Genomic DNA, 23,334 nt, shown 5'->3' on the forward strand with positions numbered 1-23,334 from the left:
TTGATGATGCCCAATTATAAATTCTGCATAAGGGGAAGTGTGTATGCTGTGTCCATACTATCAAGTCTCTTCATAGCCAATGGTTGTGGGAGTGTATAATACAATTAACTTGAATCTGATGAATATTATTATCTCCTCAGATTCAGTTATTGATTCTGGTTCATTGGCCAATTTGTACTCATGAAAAGGTAGATTACCCAGTGAGCAGTGGTCATTAGCATTCTCTCTAAAGATTGCTGAAGGTAATAGAAGAAGCCAAACAAAATAAAACACTTTCCAAACCCTGACAGCACATATTTTAATAAACAAAATAGCAATATAGACATGTTTTCAATCCTATCATTAAACTTTGAATTTCAAAATTGAGTACAAAAATCACTCAAATTGTTCATGCTTTCTTATTTTTTGAAAGTGCTTGTAATTATACCCCATTCACATTCATTAGGAACAAGTGATATATTTCTTTACAAAAATCATTACCACTCCCTTTGACATCTTCATTATTTAATCTCTCCTGCCCTCTCAGACATTCGCCCTTCATTCTTCCTCTTGTCCGTCCATTCAACAGCATAAAACCCATCACATTTTTGCTTTCTTTCTGTTCTGAAGAACAACCATATTGTGATCAAAATGGTAATTCTATTTTTCTCTCCACAGATGCTGTCAGACTTGTCAAGTATTGCCAGAAGCTTCCTTTGTTTTAAATTTCAAAATAACAAGCCTTTGTTGTTACTTTTTTTAAAAATCAAATGTGAATATTGCTGACAAGGCCTGTATTTGGTGCCATCTCTGATTGCTGTTGAACTATTTCACAGCAAAGTTCATTGTCAACCACATGTAGGCCCGATTAGTTGAGGAAAAATTTCCCTCCTGAAGGATTTAATAAAATTATTGTTAGAATGGATAGTTTCATGGTCGCATTCACTACTTCCCATGCTTCTTGTAATGAATAAGTACACTTTACTTAAATAGCTCTTTTTTAAAAAAATGTTAATTGTTGGAAAAATATTTTGAGAGATTTAGCACAAAACTGTTAAGTGTCTCCATTAATCAGTCATTTGTGCATACAGAAAAAAACTTTCAGTGACAGAATCTTGTTAAAAAGAAGAACATTTCTGTTGTAGAATGCATTATGTCCCTAGCCACTTGGCTTATGATTCACTGGCATCTGTATTATTTTTAGCATTTCTGTTGACATACTTTTTGTGATTTCCCATCCTCTAAACTTGCTCTGTATGTTGAGAGATAATGGTATACACAATTCCAATGCATGATAGTCGGATGTACAGCAGGACTGATTCTTATAAGGAAGGATTTCATTACTGTATATTGAAGTGAGTTACAAATCAAGAAAATTATGTTTTATATTTGCAGGAATTGACTGATTTATATATGCTTAACAAACTCCATGTTTGAGTTTCATTAGAAGCGCTTCTATTATACAGATTAACATAAACTGACCTTTTATTGAATGGTGTCGTTTCAAATTGTGTCTTCAGTGTGACACTCATGAAGGTTAAAGCAAACAATATTATATAGTAATAGGACATTCCACTCCATCGTACTGATTATAGAATAGAAAGCAATGAACAAATTTAAATGTTTAAAATTATTAAAGCAAAGGAAGGGGTAGAGAAAGAGGGAAAGAAACAATTTTCTCTGCCTGGGGACTGCAGAAAGATGCAACATGTTGAAAAAAACACTCAAATCTGAACTGGATCATAGGCATCTGGCACTCTTCCCTAAAAAGACTGGGATGGAGGAGGATGGGATCAACGCAGGGTGGGAGTGCAGGAAATTGAAAATTTCTATATTAAGGCTTTGGCAGGAAACCAAGTGTTGCAAAAACAAGATGGGTAAATGGACTAAGGATGCATATCATCCATGATCAGACGGAATTATGCACTGGATCCTAAGGATTAAATGGCATACTTCAGTTCCTATATTTCTGCATTCTCGTTGACATTGATTGAATCAAATTCAATTACAAAAAAAAATTAAATGTTACAAGCCCTAGAATTTTTAATAAGTCATTCCTTGTGGATGGGGTTGCATTAGAGCAACCCTGCTCCCAGTAACATTTTATAACTCCTTCCCAGTGACATTACTGCTGCAAGTCAACAAGAGTGTGGTTTGAGAGTGGCTAGTGGCAAGTTAATCAAGGCTGCTCCACAGAGTGGGAGACTAGCCAGGATAGTATTGCAGTAATTCATTGTGAAGCTGACAAAGGCATGGACGTGGTAGATGGGCTGAGGACATATTTGAAGAAGGGGTTATTACTGAGCTGGGAGGTGGATTTTGTTTTTTGATGACATTGTGATATTGGAATCTCAGTTCAGAATTTTGGGATCACTCCACAGATTCTATCCACCCTATTGATTTCTGCATTTGTATTGGGCCCTTTGATTCAGAATACAACCTTAATTTGATCTAGTATATACTCCCTAAACTCATCTCTAGAGCCAACACTCCCTTTATATTATCATTATTAATAAAAGCATCTAGCAATGCAATCTGCGATTTCTGGGTCTGTATGACCTCAACAACAAATCTCATCTCCAAAAGGTCCCTTTTAAATTTGTTTAGTTGCTCAGGATGTTAGTGACTACATTTGATAACATGCCTACTTGCTGTTTGATGTTGCTATCGCCTTTGAAATGAATCTTGGCATAACATATGGGCTTAGACAGCAATGATTGAAATATAAATTACCAGTTACTGCAATAAATGTATTGAACAACAAGTTATCAAAAGAGGATAACATACTAATTAATATAAAGAGAATATTTCTATGATCTGGAATGGAATATTGAAATGGATATAATGAATTTGTCCACAACATCACAATGACAATTCAGATTCAGTGAGCAGCAAAACAGGAAGAATAATTTCAAACATCAATTATCAGCAGCATAGGTCATGTACCACTATGGTTCTGCTACTGAACAATGAGTCCCGAGACCTGGGCAAACAATCGAAGTTCAAATCCATATTAGAGCAAATGATGTGCTTAACTACAGTTTATTAATGCATTTGAAATTTAAGAAAACCAGTATAAGTAATGGTGATCTTGAAGCTTTGGGATTGTTCACTAATGTTCTGTAAGGAATGAGTTTTGCTATCCTTACTCAATCTTGCCTCAGTGTCACAGCGGATTCCCAACAATGTGGGGCTGTGAAGTGTTCTTTGAAAATGGCCTAACAAGGAAATCACTAAGTTGAATCAGGATTACCATTAAAAGCAAGAACAAGCTGAACAATCAATCCAGTATCATTAGTTGCAGACACAGCAAAGATGAAACCATCACTGTATAATTGATGCCACTTGCTAACAACTGCAGACTTTCACTTCAGGAGTTGCTGTGTAGACTCATCAAGCAACAGCTGTACTCATTAAAATCATGCATTTAAGGCAATGCCAAACCACAATGCTACGGGCCAGATTGTGATCCATCACAACCTGTACTCAATACTGAGCATATCCCTTATTCTATCATTACCAAGCCATGGTGCAATGAAGAATCAGATGAGCATGTTAGCAGCAGCACCTGCTGTGTCTAACAAGAGATGCCAAATCGGTGATGTCTACATGCATTCCAAGCAGGAGAAACAGCAAGCTGTAGGCATACTCCACAGTTGCCAGAATAGGTCAAATTCTGTCATCATCCTTAATGATGAAAGTGAGCAATTAATGAGTGTATAGGAAGTGACTCCATGAATACCCCCATACTCGAAAGCGTTTGGGAATACCTTCAGCTAGAAAGCGGAAACTCCATCTACCTTCATCCTGAGATTCCGCACTTTCACAGAGGTCAACTCAATTCACTTCAGATGCCATCAAGAAATGACACAGCAAAAAGCATAGCTCCCAAAACATCCCAGTTTTGGTGCAGAAGACAACACAACAGAATTAGCAGAGTCTCAAGCAAGGATTTTCCAGGACATCTATAACACAATGTCAGCTCTGTGGCAATATGGTAAAATATTCAAGTTTTGTCCTGTTCACAAAAAGGACAAATCCAACCTAACCAATTATCATTCCACCAGCTTTTGTCATCAATCATCTGCTAAAGGATAGAAGGAGTTGTTAAGAGTGCTATCAGGCAACATGTAATTATCACTGTCCCATTCAGTTTGGATTCTGCCAGGACTGCTCAGCTCTACGCTTCATCACATCTTTGATGAAAACACGGATAAAAGAACTGAATTCTAGGGGTAAGAAAAAAACCCGATGGCCCTTGATATTAAGGAAGTATTTGACCAGACAGAAAATACTGGAGAAACTCAGCAGGTCTGACAGCATCTGAGGAGAGCAAAACAGTCTCAACATTTAGAAATTCTGAAGAGGAGTCACAATGAACTCAAAATGTTCACGCTGTTTCTCTCTTCACAGATGCATCCAGACCTGCTGCATTTCTCCAGCAATTTTTATGTTTCTTTCAAATTTCCAGCACCCACAGAATTTTGTTTTTATTCCAGTGTTTGACCAACATTGACTATCTGCCCACTGCTAACTAAAAGGTCAGTGGTAAGCTTGCACACAGTCCTCACTTCTGCCCTGCATCAATTTAATGTTGGGGTCAATATTAACCACTTCTATAAGACTAAGAACTAGGAACAGAAATAGGCTATTCTGCCCCTCAAGCTTGTTCTGCCAATTAATAGTATTGTGGCTGTTCCAACATTCCTCACATCCGTTTTCCTGTGTTTCCCAGGAAACTGGAATTTCTCCTAATAATCAAGGATCTTTCTATCTCAGCCTTTAATATGCTCAAAGACTCACTTCACAGTTTTCTGTGGGAAGGCATTTCAAAGAATTTCATCCATCCCAGAAGGAATCCCTCTTCATTCCAGTCTAAATTTGTGACCCTTTATTCTGAGACTATGTCCTCTGATCCTAGACTCTCTCATGAACGGCAACATCCACTCAGTAATTACACTGTCAGGCCCCTTCAGAATCCTCTATGTTTAATGAGATTACCACTCATTCTTCTAAATACTAAAGAGTAAATTCCAGCTTGTTTACTGTTTTACTCTTAAGATGATCCCACCATACCAGGAGTCATCCTAGTGAACTTGCTCAAAACTAAAAAAAGAACTTTCCTTGAATAAGGCAACCAAAACTGCTCTCAGTACTCCAGATGTGGTCTCACCAGCACCTTGTACAGTTGTCATAAGACTTCCCTACACTTAAACTCTAACCTCCATGAAGTAAGGATTAACATTCTATTAGCCTTCCTGATTACCTGCTGCACCTGTGTGCTGGCTTTCTAGATGAGACTTCTGCTCCAATCTTTGAAGAAAATCTCTCCTGAGAAAGCTGTTGTCTCATCAAATGGTTGGCAACTCTGTAGTCTCAGCAGCACTGGGCAGGAGTGGTGGCCATCGTCGGGACTACAAGTAGACTTGAAGAGGTGTGGTCTGGACACTTCTGTACTTCTGTGGAATTTGCTGCCATCAGGCTAGCAGACAGTGGGAAACTTGGTTTAAGATGCTGGAGAGAGGTTAAAGGAGGAAATATAACTTGGGTGGTTGCAGGAAGGTGGTTTTGGTGAGAAGGGGTGTTTCTAATGGACACAGATAAAGTGGACCAACCCCAGCCCCAAATGTGTCTGACACCAACATGTACAGCTATAACTGAGGTTTTCTGCATGCTGTGGTTAGATTAATGAGGACCTTTTTTTACAGTCGTTTGGTGAACTGCATTATCCTTTTGATGTCACCTTCCAGCTCAGCACCATCCTCATGACCTGTCCTACCTGCTAATCTTCCTTCCCACCTATCCGGTCCACCCTCCTGTCCAACCTATCATCTTCATGCCCACCTCCATCCACCCATTGTACTCTTGGCTACCTTCTCCCCAGCCCCACCATCCTCCCATTTATCTCTCCACCCCAGAGGCTCCCTGCCTTCATTCCTGATGAAGAGCTTTTGCCTGAAACATCAATTTTCCTGCTCCTCAGATGCTGCCTGACCTGCTGTGCTTTTCCAGCACCACTCTAATCTAGACACTGCTCCATGAATCACAATATAAAATAAAAATATTATACTGCAATACTTGCATGACCATTTAAATATTTCCTCTGTATTAGACTTGAATGAAAGATCCAACCATCCAATAAGACTGAAATAAGATTGTTTTATTCAACCCATTCAATGAAGATGCAGAATTGGTTAACAAGCACAATTTGTAATAAGAAAATATAAATGCTTACCCTTCTAAATAGCCCAAAACACATATGTTCATATACTTCAGGTAAAGAGAAAAGAAACAGATTTCTCGCTGCAGTTAAACAAAGAAAATAAAACACTTTCTGGCCAATAGCAATTATTCTTGAAGGCAAAAATGTCATGGCAAATGTTCCAAAGTGGGTCACGTGTTGTCAAGTCTCTCATCATACATGGTCATGTTAACATCTTGGCCAACACAGCTTGCTCTGAAAATCCACATTGAGAAGTTCATTCAGTTACTCTTCCAGAAGAATAGTCAGGTTTCACAATGAATTGACCACAAAAGTACTTCAGAAACTGAGACATCAGTTGAGCAGCTGGTTTTGCAGCAGGCTTGCAGCAGCTGGTTTTGCAGCAGGCTTGCTGCAGCTAGTTTTGCAGCAGGCTTGCTGCAGCTGGAAAAATGCAAACACTAGGTCCAAGCTTGCAAGTGCTATTCAAACAGAATAGTCATAAAACCCAATTATAAAACCCAGTCAAGTGCTTTCCCTGAAGTGAGTTCAAATCAAGACCAGCAACTATCTAAAATCATGTGATTTCTGAGAAATGTTTTGTTGATTAAAAAAAAGTCTAATCCATCTTTTCACTGAACTTTAAAAAAAACCATGCAGATATTTCTGCAACCCTTCAAATCCAGGCTAACAAAAATGAAGAATCTTAATAACAACCTAAAAAGGCCCAAACTGTCCAAAAAGCCTCCCTCCCCTACCCCCATTTACATTTCAAACATTTGGGGGCAAGTGGGTAGGAAGTTGAAACCCCAACTGATGGCTATTATGAGTTTTGCTTACCTTTACACCTGCCAGTAGGGAACTGTACAAATCAGTTTAAACATTAGAATTGAAATTGAAGTCATTGTGAAATGGGTCACAAGGTGCAGGGGAGACTCTTGGCTGGTTGGAGTATATTCACACAAAGAAAGGCAGTATTGTACAGCTATCAGCACAGTGCAGGAGTTGAAGCAAAAGCCTCTCTGGCATTATTCCAGGTCCAAATATTTTCAATCACTTAGAGTCAGAGAGTCACACAGCATGGAAATAGACCCTTTGGTCCAACTCATCCAGGCCAAACAAGTATCCCAAACTAAACTAGTCCTATTTGCCTGTGTTTGATCCATATTTCTCTAAACTTTTCCTATTCATGTACTGCAACACCAATGCACTATGCCTGCTATAATTTAGCACCTAAAAGATGCACTGCACTGACACATCAAAATTCCTTCAGTACCACATTACAAACCTGCAACATCTGCCACCAAGAAGGAAAATGATATTAAGTCCATTGGTATACAATCATTTCCCATGCTCTCCTCAAAGTCACACATGATCCTCACTTGAAAATATACCAGCAATCCTCAACTGTGACTCAGGTAAAACCATGGAGCTCCAACCTAACAGCACTATGGGAGTATCTTCACCACATGAATTGTAGTGTTTGGAATGTGTGGTTAATCACCAATTTCTCAAGAAGAAGTCATTAAAGAATTACCTTGCCAGTGTCACCCACATTCTGTGAAGGAATAATGCAAAAATCATGGCATTATTTAACTCATTCTGTAATTATTGTGTGAGATATGAGGGAAGGACCCACTGTTGAATGTAGCCTGCATTGATTGTAGATCAGGTAATGGCTTGATTTTAACATTTTCAGCCAGGATTTCTAATTTCAACATTGCCACATTCCCCTGTAGCTGTGTGACCTTCTCAAGTCCAAGACACTGTGCTCTTCACACTCTTCCAATTCTGGCTTCTTGCACAATCAGCTTCAACTGTTTAGATTACTGGATCTGGAAATCACACACTAAACCTCTCTTTTCTCCTTTAATATGTTCTTAATCTTTCTCTTTCACCAATGTTTTGATCCTCTATCTTGATATTTATTTATGTGGTTTAGGGTTCATTCTCTTTGATATTGCTTCTATCAAGGGCATTGGGAATTTTTTATTGCATCATTCCACCACAAGCTTTTAAGATGAATGGTTGTACAATCTGAGTAAGAGTGCTTTCTAAATGAAAATTATAATTGTAGGCTATCACATTTAGCATCATGGGCTGCTTTTGAAGTAATATCTTTCACAAGGATGCACATTGTATCCTTATATTATCCAATTGATTTATGCCTGGAACTGCCTGTTTTACAATGTGTGATATTGCCAATTGGATACATATTTGGCTTAGCAGCAGGAGATCGTGGTGGTGCAGGATTCCTTTTCAGACTGGAGGCCTGTCATTAGTGGTGTTCCACAGGGATCAGTTCTGGGACTGCTTTTGTTTGTCATTTATATAAATGATTTAGATGAGAATAAAGAAGACATGGTTAGCAAGTTAGTGGATGACACTAAAATTGGTGGTATAGTAGACATTGAAGAAGTTTTTAAAAAAATATTCCAAAGGGATCTTAGTTAAATGGGCCAATGGGATGAAAAATGGCAGATGGAGTTCAATCTGCATAAATGCAAGATATTGCATTTGGGTGCAACAAACAAAGGTAGGGCTTATATAATTAATGGTAGGATCTTGGATAGTGCTGTATAACAGAGGGACCTAGGAGTTCAGTTACATAATTATTTGAAGTTGTGTTATATATAGACAGGCTGGTTAAAAAGATATTTGTTATGCTTGCCGTCATTGCTCAGTCCTTTGAGTATAAGAGTTAGGAAGTCATGTTGAGGTTGTACTGAACATTGGTAAGGCCTCTTCTGAAACAGTGTGTCCAGTTGTGGTCACCCAGTTATAGGAAGGATATTATTTAGCTGGAGAGAGTTAAGAAGAGACCTAACCAAGATGCTGGCGGTTATGGAGAATGTTTGAATTATCGAGAAAGGCTGACTACGCTGGGACGTTTTTCACTAGAGTAGAATGTTGAGAGGCAACCTTATAAAAGTTTAAAAAGTAACGAGGGGGATTGATAGAGTTAATGGTAGTTGTCTTTTCCGTAGGATAGGGGATTTCAAGACTAGAGGGCACATTAAGGTGACAAAGGAGAGAGTTTTTTAAAAAATGAGAGGCTTTTTTTAAAACACAGAGGGTGGTTCAAATGTGAAATGAACTTCCTGAGGAAGTGGTTGATGTGGGTATAATTACAATGTTAAAAGACAATTGGATAAGTACATGAATAGGATAGGTTTGGAGGGATAAGGGCCAGGAGCAGGCAGGTGGGACTATTTAGTTTGGGATTATGTCCGGCATGGACTGAAGAGTCTGTTTCCATTCTGTATGACTCCATAACTCTATTTCACACTTCATTGGTGAGACTAACACTTCCAATAACAAGACCTTTCATTTGTTAATTGTATGCACTTATCACACAATGTGATCACACCTAATTTGCCTGTGTAAAGTATTTATTTGTTTGTGTTCCCGCCATTTCAGAAACATCTACTCTGGTTGTAAATACCCTGAGGTTTTGATACATGACCTAATGCATCCAACTAGCCCTAGATCAGTCACATAACATCTTTCCCAGCTTCAATGTTGCATAATTAAAAAATTAAAACACTCTATAATTAAAACGAACATTTGTTAAACATCCCTTATGATTTTCTCTTGGGATTGCTAGCAGCAGTGATCAGAAAATTAAAGTTTAATTCCCAATGTCTATAATCTCCTTAACTCCAGCAATTCCCTTGGATCTCTGTCCTCTGCAAATTCTGAACTGCTGTGATTTCTTGACTTTAACTGCTCAACAATTGGTGGTTATGCTTTTAACTGCTTAGGCCTTAAACTCTGGAATTCCCTCCTGAAATCTCTGTCTTTATCTCCTCCTTTAAGTCCCTTTTTAAAAGAAATCTCGCTCACGAAGTGTTTGATCATATGACCGTAATATCTTTGCAAAAGGTTCGGTGCCCTATAATGTTCCGTAATGTTCCTATGAAGCATTTTGGCACTTTCAAATGCATGTGGTTTTCGCTCAAATGATTCTGGGACAATCCCATTCTCATCCCATTGTGAGGGGCTAAGAATGAGAGTAGGCAGCCTGCTTCTCTCAACAGTCCTTACTCCTTTTTAGGATGTTGCAACTACATGCATTGTGGCGATCCTATATACTTCTCACTTTAATTTCACCTTCAGTGCTGAATGAAAACTGCTGCAAATTTAATCTGGGTTTCCTCTTTACCTTAGCAAGAACATATTGCCCCTTGCCCCACTGTCCTTGTATTGTTCTGTATCTAGCCACTTACCTCCTGGTTACCATACCCCTTGAATTTCTAATATGAAGAACACACTGCAATCCGTCTACTTTAAAACTCAATCTTGAGTCAGTAGACATATTTAATTGTTTTAAGGTATATTTGGTACAAGAGCTAACCTTTATTGCTCTTATGCTCTATCATACCCACATCATGACATGCCCATCCTTAGTTATTCCCAGAGTCAAAGGAAGTTAAGTCAGTGACCAGATTGAATCTGTCTTGTGTATCATACACTCGGATAACACAAGCCTGTGCTAGCTAATTAGCCACAGTCCTCTGTTCTCTAGAAACACGCCACGGCATCTATCATAACATTTAAAAAAAAGCACTTCCAACATCTGGTTGTCCAATGCCATTCTTTTTACCCAAAACAAATATTACAGCCAGGTGGCCAAGACCTTTATTAAGCAACACATGACCTTTTCTGTGAGAGCACCATTTGTAAAACGTTGTAAAAGCCCCCATCTACTGAAAAACTTGCATCAAAATGCAATGTGAGTGTGAAATCTGGTATTTTTCTGGTTGAAATTTTGCTTTCAATTACCTTGGATATTTTCTCTGTGGCTCAGTGGGTAGCAATCTTGCCTCTGAGTCACAGGGTTCAAGTCCTATTCCAAGATATATCCACAAAAATCAATGTTCGAACTCCAGTGCTGTAATGAGTGTAGAAGTCAGAAGTCCTGTCTTTCAGATGAGAAATCAAACTAAGGCCACATCTGTATTCTCTGGTAGCTGTAAAACATTGTATGGTGTTATTTTAAAGAACAGTGTGGGAGTTATCGCACTGCCCTGGTAAATATTTACCACTCAATCACAAAAACAGATTATCTGGTCATTATCAAACTGCTGCTTGTGGGAAATTGCTTGTGTGCAAAATTGGCTGCTCCATTTCGTAGATGACAACATTCACTGTGTTTCAAAATTACTGAATGAACAGTAAAATGTTTTAAAGTGGTTTAAGGTGGTCATGTGGTCATGGAAGTTCTATATTTGTAACTCTTTCTTTTCTTGTTACAGATCAATGGAGCATAACCATATGAACAGGGCCATCTTGCCTCTCAAATAGTGCAAGTTCAAAGCCCTACACAAGCTGCCTAGTAAAATATCACTGATATTCTTCTGTAGCATCTACAGCACTGAAAGGAGCTATACTTGAGCATGAAATTAATATTCAGACATATGTTGACCAACGCAGAGAAAACTAGTTCAATGGCAATCAAAAATGCCAAGAAACGGCGACATCCATTTGTGGCCACAAAACTTTGTGAACCTACATTCAACTTGAAATCTCCAGTCATTTCTGTTTTTCAAAATTTCAGTTAAATGTCAGCAAGATATTGCAACATTGAGCAGTTTCTTTAGAGAATTAGCCACTCTCCATGAGCAAGTTGCAAGTATACCTTGGCAGATTCACAGGCTGTGCAGGGTATCACAGCTGAGATCAATGTTGCCATTACTGCACAGCCACAAATTCAATCTCCAGCAGATGTGAAGGATTTGAAGATTTCCTATTCCAACACACACCCAATTGTGAGGCCCCTCCACCACTACTCCTGATTGAGATCAGAGAAGACAGTTCAGCTCAGGGACTTTCTCAATCCATATAGATTAGTTTCACATAAGAAGGTGTGCTTAAGTACTAAAGGTTAAAAAAAAACCTGACATTTCTATCCTCCCAATCTCAAGATGTTTCCATAAACTAATGCTGGAGATAGCAGCCAGTTTGAGGACAACTAAATCCCACAAATAACAATGACCATATCATTTGTTTTGGAGATTCTGCTTGAGGGATTTATATTGGTCTTGTTGTACTCCAAACCAACACTCTTTACAGCCAGCTGAAAGGGAAATAAGGTCTTGTTTTAATGCCTCATGTGAGAATTTCTCTGCCAACATTACATTCTTTCACTAATGTACTGCAATATCAGCCTATATCTTCTGTTCAAGTCGATAGAGTGAGGATAGCACTGACAGACATCGGACTCAGATAAACAACTGCATCCCATTGATACAAAGTTGACATTTGACACTGAGCAGGTATTTACATTGGATTTTCAATGAGTGAAGTGTAGGTAACAACCACAATAATGAACTAATTGGCCCTGCCACTTGCCTACATCTGTGCAGTGCATGAGTCACAGAGCACACACTCTATTCATTTCATGCAATAGTGCAAAATTTGGTAGCAGGATCTTCAGTTCATGCATTATTGTGCTGTATGGTTGGGATTCTAAGAGTCAACAGTATTTTGAGGGTTTCTTCAGTGACTGCAATTAAGGTCACTTTGAGGACTTAGATAAGCATGAACCTGAAATGAAGTGCATATCCCTAAACAAATGTGGTGCTGTGATCCATCTGCGTAAGCACAGTCGCACCCAAGATATCACGCTTGCTCCTGCTTTCAGCCCATGTAAGCTTTTAACTCAGAATATTCTGAGAAAGAAAAGTAAACTTTAAAGGAAAGTGAACTGTTTACCAGAAGTACAGATATTATTCAACCAATAAGAAAATATAAAATGCTGTCCTTGTACAAACAGCAAGAACCTCATTCAGAAACACTGACATGATTGGTGTATCATACTTTTCTTTCCTGTTATTTTTTCACTTTTAGAATGGATGTTCGGAATCTCAGTTGACTTCTTTGCACACACAAAAAAAGCAAAACTTTGTAAAACATGTTCCACTGCAAATATGCCAAGGAACATCACATAAACTGAATTATTTAAGGAAAAAAAGCAAGACAAATCAAACTCAGTCAGTTATCACCCCATCAGTCAACTATTGATCATTAATGAAGTGATGAAAGGTGTCATCAAAAGTGCTTTCAGACAGCATTTGCTCAGCAATAACCTACTTGGTGATGCCCAGTTTGGGTTCTGCCAGGACTACTCAGTTCCTGACCTCATTACAGCCTTAGTTTAAAATTGGACAAAGAAGCTGAGTTCCAGTGGAGAGGTGAGAGTGACAGCTCTTGACATCAAGGCTGCATTTGATGGAGTGCAGAATCAAGGAACCCAAACAAAACTGGAATCAACGGATGTCGGAGGGCAATCTCTCCAATAGTTGCAGTCATCTCTCGCACAAAGGAAGATGGTTGGAGCTTTTTGGAGATCAGTCATCTCAGCTCCAGGATGTCTCTGCAGGAGTTCCTCAGGATAGTGTTCTGGACCCAACCGTCAACGACCTTCCATTCATCATAAGGTCAGAAGTGGGGATTTTCATTGATGATTGTACAATGTTCAGCACCATTTGCAATTCCTCAGATACTAAACATGTCCATGTTCAAATGCAACAAGATCTGGACAATATCCAGGCTTGGGCTGACAAGTAGCAAGTAACATTTGTATCACACAAATGCCAGGTAATTACCATCTCCAAGAAGAGACAACCTAACCACTGCCCTTGACACTCAGTTGTGTTACCATTACTGAATCCCATGCCATCGACATCTTTGAGGTTACCATTGACTAGGAAGTCAAATGGACTCAACACATAAACACAGTGACTACAAGATCATGTCAGGAATGTGATGGAATATTTCCCACTTGTCTGGATGGATGCACCTCCAACAACACTCAAAAAGCTTGACACCATCCAGGACAAAACAGCCCATTTGATTGGCACCACATCTACAAGCATCCACTCCCTCAATCACTAACACTCAGTAGCAGTAGTGAGTATTATCTACAAGATGCACTGCAGAATTTCAAAGATCCTCACACAGCACGTTCAAAACCCATGACTACTTACATCCAGAAGGACAAGGGCAGCAGATACATGGAAGAGAGTTTGCAGGTGGAGATGTTCCCAAGCTACTCACCTCCCTTAGAAATACATCACTATTCCTTCACTGTTGCTTGGTCAAAATCATGGAATTCCTGCCCTAATGGCATTGAGAGTCAGTATGTGAACTTCAGCGGTTCAAGAAGGCAGTCACCATTAACTTCTCAAGAGGAATAGGGACGGCCAATAAATGCGTGAATGAATTTAAAAAATTGTAAACAAACATAAATACATAGGTCTTTCAAACCAAGTCTGCTCTGCTTTTCAACATGATCACGACTGATCAAGCTCAATACCTTTCCCACATCCTTTGATTCCTTTATCCACAAGAGCTTTAGCTATCTCCTTCCTAAAAATACAATGTCTTGGTCTCAACCACTTTCTAAGGTAGTGAATTCTACAAGCTCACTGCTTGCTGGGTGAAGAAATTTCTCCTCATTTCAGTCCTAAAACATTTCCCATTTATCCTTAAGCTATGACCCTTGCTTCTGGAACCTAACAGGGGTGATGATTACAGAAGCAGCCAACACGTAACAATCTAAAACTTAAATATTTCAACACCAAACGTGCAATTCAGATTTTCAGGTCACTCCATCAAATGGCTAGTGTGATATAAACTTAGAAGTCAGTTGTTACCCATTTTCTCTGCTACTTGCTGCTATAAATGTGACATTCCTCAGATTACTATTCTTCGTATGGTGTTGCATTTGTCTCCTCAACCAGAATGTGGTACTTGGTAAGTATTGTTTGAGGTAGTTTGCTGACACCAATCCATTGTCTTTGGCTTATCTAATGATCAGTGTTAGAGGGTACACCACTGTACAGTATCTACTGAAGAAGTGCTATTTTTACATAACAAGGAAATTTATTGCATGATCACAATATGTTCATCTACATTTAGTCAGGCATAATTACCGAGACATCAGAGAGCTAGAACAGATTCATCAGTTCCCTCTGAAACCAAAGTAGACCACCTATGTATGCCTCCATCCACACATAGTCAAATTGATACATCAAAGGTAACATAACATTAACCCTTTTCAGAACCTTATAAAATGACAACTTTGATGGAATTTCTGAAGAAAACATCCTCTGCATATAAAGTGAATTTCTGATACAGTTGCATTGGCAGAGACAAGGTCCTTTCCAGAGCATAGATTGTACACTGGGTTCATCCACACTGGTTAGCAGCACGCGCTGAAATAGAAATCCTTGTGAGGACAGTGTACCATATTGTAAAATGTTATTAAACTTATTTTGATTCTTGAGTGCGGCCAAAAAGGACACATTTTCTCAAACTCATCAGCACAATTCACAGGAATTCCAAATGGAAAAGGAAAACATTTATACTTTTGTGTGTGGACAAGTGTTAATTGGTTGCCAAGTGTACCCTGATTAATGGAGGCATTGTCATGGAGAATACACCAGTAAGATGCTGACTGACAGTCAATCGCAATCTTTGTTGAAATGTTCTGGTAAAGAGGTGACAAAAGTTCTCTGGTTCAACTTTCTGTGCAATGCCTCAATCAGAATCAACTGACCCTGTTGTGGGGATAAATCCATCTAATGTTCAATTAGACCATGGCTGATCTGATGTGGCCTTAGCACCACTTTCCTGCCGGTCTCCATGACTCCCACACCTGTTCTCAATCAAAAATCCGTACAACTCAGCTTTAAAATATTAAATTACCCAGCCTCCACCACGTGCACCCCCCCCCCCCCCCCCCAACCCCCACAACAGTTCGCTGGTGGAGAAAATTCCAACATTAATGACTCTCTGAGAGGCAGTTACTCCTCATTATCTAGGCCTTAAATGGAAGATGCCTTGCCAAGAATATTCAGAATAAACAAAAATGAACATCAACCATGGCTGTCAGAATGAGCTCTCGGTTCCATCTGCCACAAACAGGACAGATGCTGATCATATTTGCTTCCTGGGCACGGATGAGTATTGGTGTCCTACCATTTGATTGTTTAGAGTAGACATTTGTTGTAAATGTCAATTATATTTATGTTTCAGTAGGTCAACATCAGTCTTATTCAGTGGTCAAGTTCATTACTAAATCAATAATGAAAAACCAACAACTTTCAAACTGCTATGTTTTCTTTTTCTAATCAGTGCATCTCCTTCATATAATAACATGATGTTGATTTGATATGTTCCTTCATCACTAAATCAGTTGAGGTTAGGGTAATTAAAACATGGCTAAAAATTGCTTGTTACCTATATTTCTAGAATATTTTTTCTGTCCTTCACGAGACATTAAACCAAAACTCTGGCTCTCCTTCCAAGCAGACAAAGGCCCTATGACACTATTCAAAAGGAGAAGAGATCACCCTCATGGCCTGAATGTTTAGTCTTCACCCAGTAAGTAACAAAGATAACTTGTCATTATATCAATGTTGTTTGTTGGAGGTGATTTTATTCAAGGTGAAAGGGAGGACTGCAGATGCTGGAAATTAGAGTCAAGAATGTGGTGCTGGAAAAGCACAGCAAGTCAGGCAGAATCCGAGGAGCAGGAAAACTGACTTTTGCACAAAACATCAATTTTCCTGCCCTTAGGATGCTGCCCGACCTGCTGTGTTTTTCCAGCATCACACTCCCGACTCTTATTTTGTTCAAGTCAGTCATATGATTTCCTTCATTACAGCAGTGACCATACTTCTGGAAATGCTTCATTGACTACAACGCACTTTGGGGCATCTCAAGATCAGGAAAGGTGCTACTTAAATTTTGCTCTCGAATCATATACTTCAAAATAATTACAGTATTTGCCCAACATTATTTCAGGATCGAAACTGGTCAAATTCAGGTGTATTGTGGATCTGGTCACATGCAGCTTGATGGGATTAATTCATAATTAGATTATTTAGATTAGATTATAGATTAGATTACATTACAGTGTGGAAACAGGCCCTTCGGCCCAACAAGTCCACACCGCCCCGCCGAAGCGCAACCCACTCATACTCCTACATTTACCCCTTACCTAACACTACGGGCAATTTAGCATGGCCAATTCACCTGACCTGCACATTTTTGGACTGTGGGAGGAAACCGGAGCACCCGGAGGAAACCCACACAGACACGGGGAGAACGTGCAAACTCCACACAGTCAGTCGCCTGAGGCGGTAATTGAACCCGGGTCTCTGGCGCTGTGAGGCAGCAGTGCTAACCACTGTGCCACCGTGCCGCCCACAATGTAGATGTTAAAGTTTTAATGATCACTCCCTTTCCTGAGGCATCCTTTTCTCAGGATTTCCTCGGCATTCCAAATATTGCAATATAGTCTCCCATTTAATTTTCACCGATGTCCAGTGTTATTATGATGGAAACACATTATTTACTTAATATCACTTTTACGTTTTAGCCAGACTCTCATTATTTTTGTGTCATTCTGTTTGTTGCCTGTAGCTAATACCTTGCCCTTTCCCAAGTTTGCAATTCCTCCAATGGTCTTGTTGATTCCCATTCAACCATTTCCCCACAATTAACTGTCAGTTTGACAGAGAAGCTGTTTCTCAGATAGGTGTCATAACTTTCATCTAAATAACTTGGCATCACGGAATTCTATGTCTGAGCTCTTCCATGTGGCTTTCCTCATGCCCTCAAATTAATTTTGTCTATAAATAAATAAATTATGAATTTGTCTATATTCAATGATCAGCATCATTGATCCCATAACATTTCTTTTTTTCCTCTGGCGAATTCAATCAATGTCGGATTGGGTTTCTTTCTTATAACATTAAACTTAATTCATAAGCTCAGGAACAAGCTTATAAGCATTGAATATTGATTTTTTTTGTAACAAATGTGTACATATTCATAGTTGTACCTGTTAAGGCACAATGTAATATTAAGGTCTAAACTGCTTTTTAGTTAATTTCATCTTGTCACTACCTTTTCAAGTGAAAGATGCCTACTGCTCCATTCCCCCCCACCTCATTTCAGGAACTCTGACCACAATGCCGTGTTTCTTCTCCCAGCTTACAGGCAAAAGCTCCAATAGGAGAGCCCCTCACAGATACAGGTCCCGTGCTGGGCGGAGGAGGCAGAGGATCAACTCCGGTACTGTCTAGAATCAGCTGATTGGGCCAGGTTCAAATAGTCCGCAGGCACCTTGGACAAGTTCGCCACCACCCTCACAGTAAGTGTGTGCAGGACTGCATACCAAGGAACTCAATCCGGGTGTTCCCAAACAGGAAACCCTGGATGCATCTGGACATATAGAACCTGCTAAAAACCAGGTGTGAGGCCTTCAGATCAGGAGACCCATTCAAATATAAGGAATCCAAGTATAGCCTTTGCAGAGCCATTAAGACAGCCAAGGACCAATACCAATCCAAGCTAGAGACCCAGACAGACACCTGCCGACTATGGCAATGACTGAATGACATCACAGGTTTTAAAAAGAGAGAGTGCAAGATAGCAGACAATAACATATCCCACTCAGATCATCTCAACACCTTCTTTGCTCGCTTTGAGCAGAATTCGGCGAAGAGGTAACACCTATTCCGACAAGTCCTGACAAACCTATCCCAACAGTCACTGCATCAGAGGTCAGATCAGTTTTCCTTCGTGTGAATCCAAGGAAAGCGATGGGACCAGACGGAGTACCAGGTCACACACTCAGAGCATGCACAGATCAACTGGTAGAGGTTTTCTCAGACATCTTCAACCTCTCCCTGCAGCAGGCCACTGTCCCTGCCTGTTTCAAGAAGGCCAACATCATCCCTGTGCCTAAGAAGACTCATGCAGCATGTATCAATGACAACTGCCCAGTGGCCCTAACTTCGATGGTCATGAAGTGCTTTGAAAGACTGGTCATGGCATTAATCAACTCCAGCCTCCGCACTACTTTTAACCCACTCCAATTTGCCTATCGGACCAACAGAGCCACGTCATATGCCATATCACTTGCCCTTCACTCCTCCTGAGAACATCTTGACACCAAGAACAGGTCTGTAAGAATCCTACTCATTGACTACCGTTCAGCCTTCAACACTATTATACCCTTGGGACTGATTATAAACTTAGTGATCTCAGACTAAGTCCCACTCTCTGCAACTGGATCTTCAGTTTCCTGACCCACAGGCTATAATCAGTGAAGATAGGGGACAATATTTCATCCTCACTAACACTCAACACTGGAGACCCCAGGAGGTGCGTACTCAGACCTCTACCATACCCATTGTGTACTCATGACTGCGTCGCCAAATACCAGATTAATGTAATTTATAAACTCGCTGATGACGTCACCATAGTCGGTCAAGTCTCAGATGGAGATGAAACAGACAACAGATAGGAGGTGGAAGACCTGGAAAAATGGTGCACCGAGAACAACCTAGCTGCCAATGCTGGAAAAACCTAGGAACTCATTATTGACTTTCGGCAGGATGTTACTCATGCCTCCCTACACATCAATAGTACAGAGGTGGAACGAATGGACGGTGTTAAACTCTGGGACTGATCATCAACAAGAAGCTTTCTTGGACTCTTCATGTGGATGGACTGGTTACAAAGACCCAACTAAGTCTCTTCTTCCTCAGACAGCTGAGAAAATTTGGCATGACGGCAAATACCCTTGCCAACTTTTATAGGTGTGTTATTGAGAACATTCTGTCTAGATGTATCACTACCTGGTATGGCAACTGTGCCATTCAAGATCGGAGACGGTTACAGCGAGTGGTGAACTTGGCCCAGACAATCACAAAGGCCAACCTCCCATGTACAGAACCATCTACCAGGCCTGCTATCAAGAAAAGGCCGCCAGCATTCTCAAAGATCCATTCCACCCTGCCAATGCTTTTCTACAACCTCTACTATCAGGGAGAAGGCACAGAAGCCTGAACACATGCACCCAGCCGGTTTCGAAACAGTTTCTACCCTACTGTTGTTAGAATACTGAATGGACTCTCAAACTCTTAGCATTCGCCTATACCTGTGTTTTTGTTTTGCTGCTATTTATCTATTATTTACTATCTATGCTGTTTAACTATGTGACCTGCCTGTATTGCTCACAAGACAAAGCTTTTCACTGTGCCTCGGTATACGTGACAATAAATTCAATTCAATTCAAGTGAGGTGAAATATCTGTCAACTTCTTTCTCTAAATTTAGGCACTACATATAGATTTTAAAAAAATTAAAATACATCATTTTAACCAGAATCGTCCTCTGAGCTACTAATTCCTATTTCTTTCTGTATTCTTCGCTTTTCTCTGGCCAAATCATGTTATCAATTTACCACTCCCTTTCAATGTTTTAAAAACTTAACTTACCTTTTTTTAACTCTCACTTTCTAATTCAAACTTTATTTCCAGTTCTCTTTTCCATAATTTCTCTTGCCTTACTGTTATTCTTCCAATTTTCTTCCAATTAAGTAGTTCTCATTTCCAACTGAATCTTAGCTAATTCTGGAAGTTACAACTTCATTTCAGGTTTCCTTCCTTTTATTTATGGATGATGGGTAATTGTTGTAAGGCTACAAAAAAAAATGCCCCTTTTACTCTCACCTTCAATTTACCTGTTAAATTTGAGTGTAGCTTTAGTCAAAGATTTTAAATATTCTACTGTAATGTTTTTCACTTCCATAAAATTCTTAGCAAAAGTCAAAGTTGTTCTAAAATTCCAATACACATAACATATTTCACAACAGCTCTCTCTTCTCAATGTCTAGTGCCTTCCAATATATTAATTTATTTTGAAGCTTAAACTAACTTTTATGCCAGATGAGCCCTCACTTTGTTATGATTCCAGCTGATGGTCAAACTGGGCAACTCTAATTTCAGAGTGAAGGTTGACTTGATTGCAGTTTAGTTATCCTAATGGGTTATCATTGGATATATTTACATAGGATTTCTAATGCTCTTTTAACAAAAGAAAATTTAAAATAAACCAACACACAAAGACAACTTAGAAAGATCTGAACATAAACAGCAAAAAGAAAAATACAACTATTTTCCCTTTACATACATTCAATTCCAGAAAAGCTACAATCTTAACTTTTTAATTGCTTAGTTAACTGACAAGGTTGCAAGGATTTATTTTGGTGATTTTCTTTACATTCACCATATGCCATTGTCATTATCAATGTCTCTCCCCAATACCAGCTACTTTGCTGATTTTCTTAACAAATCTTTAAGAAAAGTCCTGTCTACTAAAACTGCTAAGACAGTTTTAAGATTTCTTTCCAGCTCTCAAGGCCTGGGTTGCCATCAACTAAATGATCCTTCCACTGATATAAAACAACTTTTCTCAACAGAAACCTGACTGGGACCCTGTTATATCTTTCTTTATGTCATATAACTTCAACTGTGTAAATGTTTCCCCAATTAATTCTGCCATTAGTTTATCTAGTCATTTATCTTATGTCACTTGCTGCCTTGGAAAAAATGTTCAAACACACTGTTCAAAAATGACATCTGACTTCATAATACAGTCACCTTCACAGAGCTAAAATCAAAAACCCATTTAATTTAACTGCAATCCAAATTGATCATATATTGTAAACCTTTCTCACTATATCAACAAATGTAGAAAGAAATTTGCAAGCAATTGAGGTGTAAATAACTCTTGTCCAGTTGAAAGATCAGGAAGTGATACCCTAACGTGCATTGAAAAAGTGCATATCTTTACAAGATTGGAGATAAAAGATATTTCCTGACCAGCAGTATTTAACCAGAATTATGAATGACCTATAGACCGGTGTGCCAGGCATCAGCTGTGGGTAAGTTATTGGACAGTTTTTAGAGAGACAGGATTGACATGCATTTGGAAAGAAAAGGACGGATTAGGGATAGTCAGCATGGCTTTGTACATGGGAAACTGTGTCTCACAAACTTGATTGAATTTTCTGAAGAGGTGACCAAGACGATAGATGAAGGCAGAGCAGTAGAAAATGCCTACGTGGACTTTAGCAAGGCCTTCGACAGTCCGCATTGTAGGCTGGTTAGTAAGATCAAATCACATGGGATCCAAGAAGAACTAGCCAATTTTATACAAAACTGGCTTGACAGGAGGAGACACTGGGTGGTGGCAAAGGGTTGTTGATCAGACTAGAGGCCTGTAACCAGTGGTCTGCCACAAGGATCCGTGCTTGGTCCCTGTTGTTTATCATTTCCATAAATAATTTAGAAGAGAACATAGGAGGCAGAGTCAGTAGGTTTATGGATGACACCAAAAGTGATGGTATAGTGGACAGTGAATAAGGTTACTCAAGAGTATATCAACATCTTGGTCAACTCGGCCAGTGGGGAGATAAATGTGAGGTGTTGCATTTGGTAAGACAAACCAGGCAGGACTTACACAGTTAATGGTAGGGCCCTGGGAAGTGTTGTAGAACAGAGTGTTCTCAGGGTGTAAGTATATAGCTGCTTCAAAGTCGTGTCACAGCTAGATGGGGTGGTAAAGGCAGCATTAAGCAATGCTTGGCTTCATCAGTCAGAGCATTGAGTATAAGAGTTGGGATGTCGTGTTTCAGCTGTACAAGACATTGGTCAGGTCACATTTGGAGTACTGCATATAATTCTGCTCACCTTGCTGCAGGAAGGATGTTATTAAACTGGAACGGGTACAAAAAAAGATTTACAAGGATGTTACCAAGACTGGAGGGTTTGAGTTATAAAGAAAGCCTGGATAGGCTGGTACTCTATCCTTAGCATTTGGGCAGCTAAGAAGCGACCTTGAAGAGGTTTATAAAACCAGGAGGGGCATATATAAGGTTAATTGCCAAGGCCTTTTCCCCAAAGCAGGGTAGAAAGTACTGCACATTTTGGAAATCTGAAACAAAATAAGCAATTGCTGGAAAATCTCAGGTTTTGTAGCACCAGTGGAGAGAAATCAGAGCTAATGTTTTAAGTCCAGTGACCCTTCTTCAGAACTGAGGGTAGCCAGGAAAAAGATTTCTTTTTATACAGAAGGTTGGGTGGGTGGTGTGGAGAGAGTAAATGATAGGTGGAGATAGAGTCCAGAGAGAGAGAAAAACAAATGGACAGACAAAGGAGTGATTAAAGGTCAGTCTGGAAGGAATAAGTAGCTGCTAATGGGGGCTATCAGTGACTGACAATGGGTAGCGTGTGGTAGCAGCCCATGTGATGCCAAGGCTTGGTGTGTGGACATGGAGTAAAACAC

At 39.5% G+C, this 23,334-nt stretch overlaps 1 protein-coding gene and 1 long non-coding RNA gene across 8 annotated transcripts in view; one reads left to right on the forward strand and one right to left on the reverse strand.

Annotated features, from left to right (window-relative positions):
- The window catches only part of LOC122562539 (leucine-rich repeat and immunoglobulin-like domain-containing nogo receptor-interacting protein 2), a 740,273-nt gene that overhangs the window by 401,756 nt on the left and 315,183 nt on the right, over window positions 1-23,334 (reverse strand). The window lies entirely within an intron of this gene.
- Window positions 13,453-20,206, forward strand: LOC148151866 (uncharacterized). The gene is made up of 3 exons (XR_015758986.1): window positions 13,453-13,623; window positions 16,502-16,573; window positions 18,190-20,206. It is a non-coding gene; the product is annotated as an uncharacterized LOC148151866 (long non-coding RNA).

The sequence above is a fragment of the Chiloscyllium plagiosum genome, unplaced genomic scaffold (assembly GCF_037043375.1).
Source record: "Chiloscyllium plagiosum isolate Xiang-an unplaced genomic scaffold, Cpla_swu_hap1 HiC_scaffold_2, whole genome shotgun sequence".
Taxonomy (NCBI): Eukaryota; Metazoa; Chordata; class Chondrichthyes; order Orectolobiformes; family Hemiscylliidae; genus Chiloscyllium; species Chiloscyllium plagiosum.